Source organism: Rhododendron vialii, chromosome 2a (assembly GCF_030253575.1).
Source record: "Rhododendron vialii isolate Sample 1 chromosome 2a, ASM3025357v1".
Lineage (NCBI taxonomy): Eukaryota > Viridiplantae > Streptophyta > Magnoliopsida > Ericales > Ericaceae > Rhododendron > Rhododendron vialii.
The window spans coordinates 36,884,823-36,894,380 of NC_080558.1; the positions used below are offsets into that span (position 1 = coordinate 36,884,823).

The 9,558-nt window shown below is 37.3% G+C and overlaps 1 pseudogene; it reads left to right on the plus strand.

The window, feature by feature from the left end:
• Positions 1 to 3,111: 3,111 nt before the first annotated feature.
• LOC131317498 (protein ALP1-like) lies at positions 3,112 to 4,338 on the plus strand (annotated as a pseudogene).
• The last annotated feature ends 5,220 nt before the right edge of the window (positions 4,339 to 9,558 follow it).

Sequence of the window (9,558 nt, forward strand, 5' to 3'; positions counted from 1 at the left end):
AGAATAGACCGAGTCGTCATCGGTGTTCTAATAACAGAGCTACGAACGGAGAGTTGGATCCGACATCAGAGCTGAACGATATTTTTTTTCGTTTTTTTTTCTTGTTTTATTATTTTCGTTTTGTTGTATTTGTTGTTTTCGGGTTTATAAGCTGCGCAACTTATATCTAATTTTATCAATATAAGTTGCGTTTTTGTCAGGTACGGAGTGTACATATAAAAAAAACAGAGCTCCTTTTTGTTTTGATTGACTACTGTATACGGTATCTGGGGTGAGGTGGAAATGCGTTGAAAGAGGTGGGAATGTTGACTACGAGGAGCAGAGATTATGGAGTACTACCTTTTTTATTTTTTACTAGTGAGTACAGTTGGTTACGTGTGTTGCACGGGCAATTGGGCAAAGTCGTGCCCGTTGCTTTCTCATGGTCGGCTGGTTGTTGGCAAGTAGAGATGCTGACAAATTATACAGTACCCTGTTCCCCTAAATAAATTAATTGACTTTTTTTTTTTATTTTTTTATTTTTTTATTTGTCAATTTTTGAAAGATTATTGCATTATCATGGCGAGAGAAATCTAAAAAGTAAAAAATTATGATTAAAATTTAATTTTTTTAATAAAGATGAAAAAATTGGCTTATTAACTTATTTTTATCTTTATTCAAAAAAAATTAAGTTTTGATCGTAATTTTTTACTTTTTAGATTTCTCTTATCATGACGATGGTATAATCTATAAAAAATTGACAAAAAACTAACAAATATGGAAAAAATTTGAATAATGAAAAAAAAATAAGCCAAATTTAGCCAAATAGGGTAATGTATTCCTCCATTTAGTAGTGGCTCCAGGATTTCGGTTCAGCGGTAACAAAACCATACAATTTTTTTTTGCAATAACTTTATTGGGAATGGGCCAACTAACTTCAGTGCCGAACGTGTACCACGTGGTGCCTGCTCGGCGCATCCGGACAATCTATTTCGATTTTGAATGGTTCGGATTTGGAAAGAAAAAAATAAAAGAGAAAGAGGAGAGAGAATGTTAGGGTGAGAGGAGAGAGAGTGTTTTAATCTGGATCGTTCATTACACTTTGGGACGGCCCGGATGTGTTACTCGAACACTATGTCGGCCGAATGACGTGATACCCACCCTTGTACTAAAAAATTTCTGAACTGCGTGGAAGAAACGAAGCTTGAATCTTCCGCCGACAAACTCTTCGTATGCCCCAAAAGTTAAAAATAAAAATTGAGCATTAAGCAAATGTGGGAGGGATGCTACGAACACCGACTAAAGAGAAGACCGACCGGCCATCGACGGCAATATACATATATATGAAAAAATAAGGTGTTTGGATCGAGTATCTATACACATTGGATATCATTGATTCTCGCGTAAACCCATTCATTTTTTTTTTATAGAATTTTTGAACGGCTCAGATCAACAATCCAGTGGCCGGAGTGGGCCCGTAGCGCCATCCGTAGCATCCCTCCAAATGTGGCAGCTAAAGATATCCGGAAAGTCCATTGACATAGACAATGAGAAAATAGATCATGCACAGATCATTGTGTGGGACCCATTCCGAATCTCACACAAATGATCCGAACCGCTCATTGAATGTAAAATATTTTTTCAAAAGCCCTTTCAAAAATCAGCTCAATCCGATACCTATATGTCTTTGATCCAATCATCTAATTTTTCATTATCCTGAAATCTGAATGAAAACTTAGATGATTAGATCAAAGCACATATAGATATCGGATTGAGCTGATTTTTGGCGGGCCGTTGGAAAAATAATTTACATTTAATGAACGGCTCGGATCGTTTGTGTGGGACCCGAAGTGGACCTCATACCATGATTTGTGCACATAATCTGTGTGACCACTGCTGAAAGATATCTAAGCTGGAAATTTTCGTAAATCAAGATTGTAATCAGGAATTCAAGCTCAATAAAATTTTCTGTCGATTTAAATATTTGTTTCAAATTTTTTTTTATAATCAGATGTATGAGGTGCGCTTATAATTCACAAGCGGACAAACCGTTCACTGGCTCCAAGATTTTGAGATGTTTGGGCCCATAAAATTTGAACACGCAACCTCAAATAATTATTGATTTCCAACGCCCACCTAGCTAAACCTTTGAAGATTTTGTTTATACCTATTTTTTGCACCAAATTTTGGGCTAGTGTTGAAAGGATTTTTAATTAAATATTAATTAAATTGGCCCGATATTTATGAGTTTCTCGAACTAAAAATTAATAATCCACATTAATTTTGTGATTTGGAACAAAGTCCGATTAACAAAAATCCAAGTGAAACGATATGCACCAAATATTTTTCATAGATTTGAATTATTCGCAGGAGTTATTGTCCATCTGGCATGTGTAACATGCATGTTGCTTGGGAACCCTTGAATAAGAGCATCCCTAATGGGGATGTATTTTAGAAGAGGTTGTATAGTTATTTTAGATGTAAAAAATGGTTAAAAGTTGGTTAGATGTAAAATAGAACTTATGCATATCCAATGGTAAGATGTAAAAAAAAGATGGATAATTAACTAACTTTCCATCCTCCTTAATTTTTCTCAACTTTCTTAATCCTAATTTAAGTATTACTTCCGTTGAAAAATAATTTTGGTATCCGGTAATCGAGAACTTTAAAAAAAAAAAATTCCGGAAAAAAAAAAATACTTCCGTCCCATATTTTTGTTTTTACTTATCATCCACTTCAGTTACACAATTTACTTCATTCATTTACTCCCATCAATTCTCAACCACGTCATTTAATTGATTCATTAACTCCTCACTCTCAACTGCATCATTTACTATAGTCATTTACTCATATTTACTCTCAACTACATCATTTACTCTCATCTACTCTCACCTACATCATTTACTCTCATCTATTCTCACCTACACTATTTACTTCAGCCATTTACTCTTATCTACTCTCAACTACACCATTTACTTACCATCTATATATACTATCCTCCCCATTATTCATTCTCACACTCAAATCTATATACAGTCTCCTCTTTCCAAAAAAATCATCATTAGCAGTTTAACCCACAGAATATTACTGGGAGAATTTGACGGATCTTCCTTCGATGATGATGAGATTGCAATGGCGCAATTGATCATGGCCAGGCAATACCAAAAATTTCAAAGAAGACGCCAACAAGGAGGTCATGTTGGTTCTACAAGTGGTCGAGCCTGGATCCCTCGTGTCAGAGTTGCTACCGACCAACGACTCAATGCTGATTATTTTTGCGAGTATCCGCTCTATGACGAAAAGTTGTTTCAGCAACGTTTTCGAATAAGTCGACCCTTATTTCACAAGATCTTGGGCAAACTTCAACAACATGACGTGACGTTTGTCCAAAGGAATGATGCGACAGGAGCTGCAGGTCTTTCTGGTATCCAAAAGATGACAGCAGCTCTGAGGATGATGGCATACGGGACACCTGCTGATAGTCTTGATGAGTATCTCAAGATTGAGGGAAGTATAGCAGTTGACTTTCTTCAAAGCTTCTGTAGAGGCGTTATCTCTATTTTTGAAGTAGAATACCTGAGAAAACCAAATGAAGCAGATACTGCAAGGCTCCTACATGTGGGCAATCAACGTGGTTTTCCTGGAATGCTAGGCAGCTTAGATTGTATGCATTGGCAGTGGGACAAATGTCCAACTGCTTACCATGGCTTCTTCAATGGCCGCAGCGGAAAACCCACTATCGTACTTGAAGCAGTTGCATCGTATGATTTGTGGATTTGGCATGCTTTCTTTGGCATGCCTGGGTCATTCAACGATATCAACGTGCTTGATCAATCTCATCTCTTTGATGATCTCAGTGCCGGTCGTGCCCCTCCAGCCCATTTTGTTGTTAACGGGAGTGAGTACGACATGGGGTACTACCTTGCTGATGATATCTATCCAAAATGGGTGACTCTCGTCCAAACCATTTCTCAACCACAAGGAAGAAAGAAGCAACACTTTGCAAGGATGCAGGAGGCATGTCGCAAAGATGTTGAAAGGGCATTTGGCGTACTCCAAGCACGCTGGGCAATTGTGAGAGGACCGGCGCGATTCTAAAATGAGGAGGATCTAGGCTGCATCATGAAAACATGTGTCATTTTGCATAACATGATAATTGAAGACCAACGTGATCACGATGCTAATGATGAAATTACTGAACTTCTTTCTTCCAACCCAATTCAAGTATCGAGAGATATCACTCATGCATTGGTTGATTTCTTTAAAAATAACCGTAGGATTCAATCAAATGAGGCACATCATTCGCTCCGCAATGATCTTATTGAACACCTATGGGCCCGTAATGGAGATGAAGAATGAGGTTCCCGTGTCTTGTATTTCATTATCGAGTCTTGTATTTCATTTTCGAGTCTTGTATTTCATTATCAAGTCTTGTATTCATTTTCGAGTCTTGTATTTCATTTTCGAGTCTTGTACTTCATTAGCTAAATAAAATGCATTTTATTATCGAATAGTACTCAATGATTACATCAAAGTCAAGATTATTACATAATTGCTAAAGACTATTACATATGACAATAAAAAATTATTACAATCAATAATCAGGAAAACCAGGAAAATAACCATTCGAACTTGAGCTAGCCGTCCATTTAGCCAAGATTTCACCCTTGCGATACTGGTAATAAGCCTTCATTTGGGGGTCTTGAACCAAATCCAAGTCCATTTGTATAATCCTATCTTCCATCTCTTTTTCCTTTATTGCTGCCTTCCTCTCCTCAAGCGCCACCCTTCTCTCATCATTTGTTGTAGTCCTTTCCAAAGCCGCGACTCTTCTTGCTTCCATTTCAGCTCTCCTACTTTCCTTGTCAGATGTAGTTTGGTTGAATTTTTCCATCAAGTTTATCCATTCACGTTCCTCATTTTCTAATTTTTTGGTCTTCAATAATTTTGCCTTTGATGCTTTACATTCAGGAGGCCTCTTTCTTGGAGACTGAACACTACCTCCACTCGTAGGATTGCTATCTTCCAATGTAGTCGCTGTGTTTGAAACTTGAGAGAAATCAGAAGACTCTAAGTTTTGATTTTGAGAGAAATCAGGAGATAAAGGGACCGAACTCGTATCCATTTGTGAAGATCTTGGGTCAGACCGGGGTGGGGTTAAATCCGCCCACTTCATACTGTGTTCTAATATTGCCAAGTAACAATCCAAATTGGCTAAAGGTTTATTCTCATCTTTGTAATGTCTCTTCGCTAGATCAATCTATACACATGATAACAAAATTATTTAATTAATTATCAAAATAATAATATTAACAAAATTCTTATGAAAACATTAACTTGATAGAAGCAAAATAATACCTCATTTTGTTATGAAAATAAATTCTTATGAAAACAAAATAATAATATTAACAAAATAATAATACCTCATTTTGTTCTGTCATTCCACTTTGATGTTGCCTTTGAATTTGCCTTAAAATTCCACGATATTTATTGCAAGCCTGCTGGATGACTTGCTATCGAGACTTGATAGAAGCATCCGAACGTACATCGCCTCCTGTGAATTCGGTGTATTTTTTTGCAACCCGATCCCATAATTTAAATCGTGCTTGATTGGTACCGACAATCGGATCTTGACTAACGCATAAGTAAGCATTACAAATTGCTTCATCTTGATCGGAGGTGAACGATTTTCCTCTCGCACTACGACTTCCATCTGCCATAATTGATATTTTATTTTTTTTGGAGGGTGTTTGTGGAGAATGGAGGAATTTTTTGTAGTGAAAATCATGTTAAAAACACCCATTTATAGGTAAGGGAAAAAAAAGCCCGTTGCTGGATTGATCCGTTGATCAACGGTCAAAAGATCCGTTGGCTGATTGATCAACGGTCGGCTGAAATGAACATACCCTAACTTTACTCTTTCTCTGTCTCAACTTTACTCTCTCTCTCTCTCTCTCTCTCTCTACGGAACCAGTCGGTGGAAACCCACCCCCCTCTCTCTCTCTCTCTCTCTCTGAACCAAAGGAGATGAAACCTCCCTCCCCTCTCTCTCTCTCTCTCACGTTGATATCTCTGTCTCTTACCGACTGTTCCCGTTGAATACCGAGATGAAACCCTGACTCCCCTATGTTGATGATCACCGACTGTTCCCGCTGATATCTCTATCTCTCATCGGCGAGATCCCTCTCTCTCCCTCTCTCACCTCTCTCTCTCACACTCGATTCCGGCATTTTTTGGTCACTCCGGCGAATATTTGCAGAAATTGGCGACGAGGAACAAATTCCGGCCAACTATCCGGCGAATACAGGTAATTCCGTTCGTCCATTTTTCTGGTATTGCAGTTGGATTTGATGATGTTTGATGACCTGTAATTTATAGCTGTAGCCAAAAAGGGATGGAAATATACATCTCCCTTTTCATCTATTCCATTTTACATCCAGATTTATGCTATTTTACATCCCCATTGGAGGGGTTTTTTTTGCATCCAGGTTCTATTATAAGTATACAACCCAGTTTTACATCCCCATTGGGGATGCTCTAATGAGAGAAGTTACACCCCAGCAACCATTTTTGACACGTGATTTCTTGATTTTAGGAAGTGGTTTGCTCATATAACCACCTTTCGGCTTCAACATGGTGATAAACCAAAAGTGCTACACACACAACGGTTGTGTAAAACACAACACAAAACCAATCTCTAGCCGTTCATTACTATAATAAATGGTCAGGATTCGCTCAAACTCTTCCCCATAAAAATTAAACTTTTCCTTGGAAGAGTTTTTATAAAATCTAGACCGTCCAAATACATCTGGACGGTCAGAATTACGTATACAACTAACACAACGGTTGTGCAAGTAGCATTTTTGGTGATAAACTGCTCATAACAGCCACAGTGGAGAGTTAATTTAAGAACATTGGACACTTGTCAGCTTATGAAGATGGCAGGAAACCTGATTAAGACGGTGAGCAGTTTCATTTTTGTCTATAAATACTAGTTTAGACGATGAAAAATTGGTCTAACAACATTCAAAGCCCAGCGCTTATACTAAATTTTCTACTTTCAGCAAAGTAGACATATCTGAGTACCTTCTACGCAACCCCATTCCACCTACTTGTTCAAGTATTCCGACATAATAAAGTTTAAGTTTTACGTCTCATTTCTTATACGACTAGGAAATTTTAAATCCACAACCGTGTAGCAAGTTACGTACCAACTTGTGATCTTTACCCATTTTTTTTTTATTGACAAAAGTAACATTTTATTAGAGAGAAAGGGGAAAGGTGATCTTTACCCTTTGGATGACACACGATCGCTCTACGAGTTAGAAGTCAAGATTCACGGAAATCATAATCTAAAATTAGGCGCTACAAGTCTGGACACGCCCGAGCTTACCCAATCAATGCTTGCAAACGCATTCGCGCCTTGCACGACATACGTGTGTCAAAAACGAGAGTTCTCATATTTGTATTAACAATTGTGATAACTAGATTATTCAGTTGTCTTGAGCACCATCACGTGGTGCCTTACCTTCTAAAAGACAACATAGTAAATTCATGAATAAAAACAAAAAAGGTAATGTGAAAATCACATCGCGAAAAGTAAGATGAAACACACAAGGAAAAAATGTTACTTTTTTGTCTTTTACTACTATTTTTTTATTGACTTGTAAAAAAAGGGCTATGCAGTGCACATGGCTCTCTCACGACTAGAGTGTCTGAAGAATGATTGAATGTAAATGTATGCAGCATTCACCCCACAATTGCAGAGGCTAATTCCGCTACTCAAACCTGTGACCACCCAAGTCACTCTAGGATATCATTATCGTTGCCCGGGCCATATTAGTTTGTCTATGTTAGAAGTTTGTATTCAGGCACAAGATCAAACATAAACCTCACTTAAAATCAAATGACCTCCGATGAAAGGCAAGTCTAGATCTTTATCTACAGTTGTTCCAAATCTAGCAAAATCAAATTTCTACACAGAAAGGCTAATAATTAATACCACCACGCAGGCAAGATGCTTAAAGAATATCTTTAGAAAAGTAAAAGTAATATTTCCACATTTTTATGCGACTCCAAGGGCATCTACATACAGGATGATGCTATGGTGTCCCCGGTCATTTTGGGGACACCGTAATTTTTGGCATAACTTTACCATTAGGAGCATAACTAAAATCAATTACAACCATAACAGAACCCAAACAAGACATAACCAAGGAATATCCAAAAAACCAACCAAGGCGTAACTAAACCCAACCAAGGCATAACAAATAAGTTATGCCTTGCTATGGTTTTGTTTATGCCTTGCTATGATTCTGTTATGCTTGTAATGGTTTTTGGTTATACTCATAATGGTTTTGTTATGTCAAAAGTTACGGTGTCCCCAAAATGACCGGGGACACCGAAGTCATTCCCCTACATTTATATTTCAAATTAAGAATTCATGTCTACCAAACTATTCAAAAAAGTACAACAATATACACTAAAAATAAAAAAAATAAAAAAAACAGAAAAAACAAATAAAGTGGATAAAATTGTATCTTTTGCATATTTAGTGAACTTTTTTTAGCTTTTGATCATAACTTCTAACTTATTAGATTCCTCTCGTTAAAACGAATTACTAATTCAAACAAATTGATGCAAATCGAACAAAAACTCAAAAAAAGGCAATCAAAAATAATATTTGTCATAATTTTCTAACCCAGTAGCATAAGAGCATTCAGTAGAGGATGATGCTATGGTGTCCCCGGTCATTTTGGGGACACCATAATTTTTGGCCTAACTTTACCATTATGAGCATAACTAAAACTCATTACAATCATAACAAAATCCAAACAAGACATAATCAAGAAATATCCAAAAAACCAACCAAGGCATAACCAAACCCAATCAAGGCATAACAAACAAGTTATGCCTTGTTATGGTTTTGTTATGCTTGTAATGTGTTTTGGTTATACTCATAATGATTTTGTTATGCCAAAAGTTACGGTGTCCCCAAAATGACGGGACACCGAAGTCATTCCCTTCAGTAGATATAGGGAAATGCTACGGTGTCCACCCACCGTTTGGGGACACCGTAACTTTTGGCATAACCGACCATTAAAAGAATAACAAAAACCAGTGATGTGTATAACCAAAACCTTATAGAGGCATAACCCCCAAAATCCCCAGAAGTTACGGTGTCCCCAAAATGACCGGGGACACCGTAGCATCATCCGTAGATATATGGGAATGACTTCGGTGTCCCCGGTCATTTTGGGGACACCGTAACTTTTGGCATAACAAAACCATTATGAGTATAACCAAAATCCATTACAAACATAACAAAACCATAACAAAGCATAACTAAAACCACTGTAAGACATAACTTGTTTGTTATGCTTTAGTTGGGTTTGGTTATGCCTTGGTTGGTTTTTTGGATATTCCTTAGTTATGCCTTGTTTGGGTTCTGTTATGCTTGTAATGGGTTTTAGTTATAAACATAATGGTAAAATTATGTCAAAAATTACGGTATCCCCAAAATGACCGGGGACACCATAGCATCATCCCTAGATATATAGGGTAGGGGAAATGAAGTGA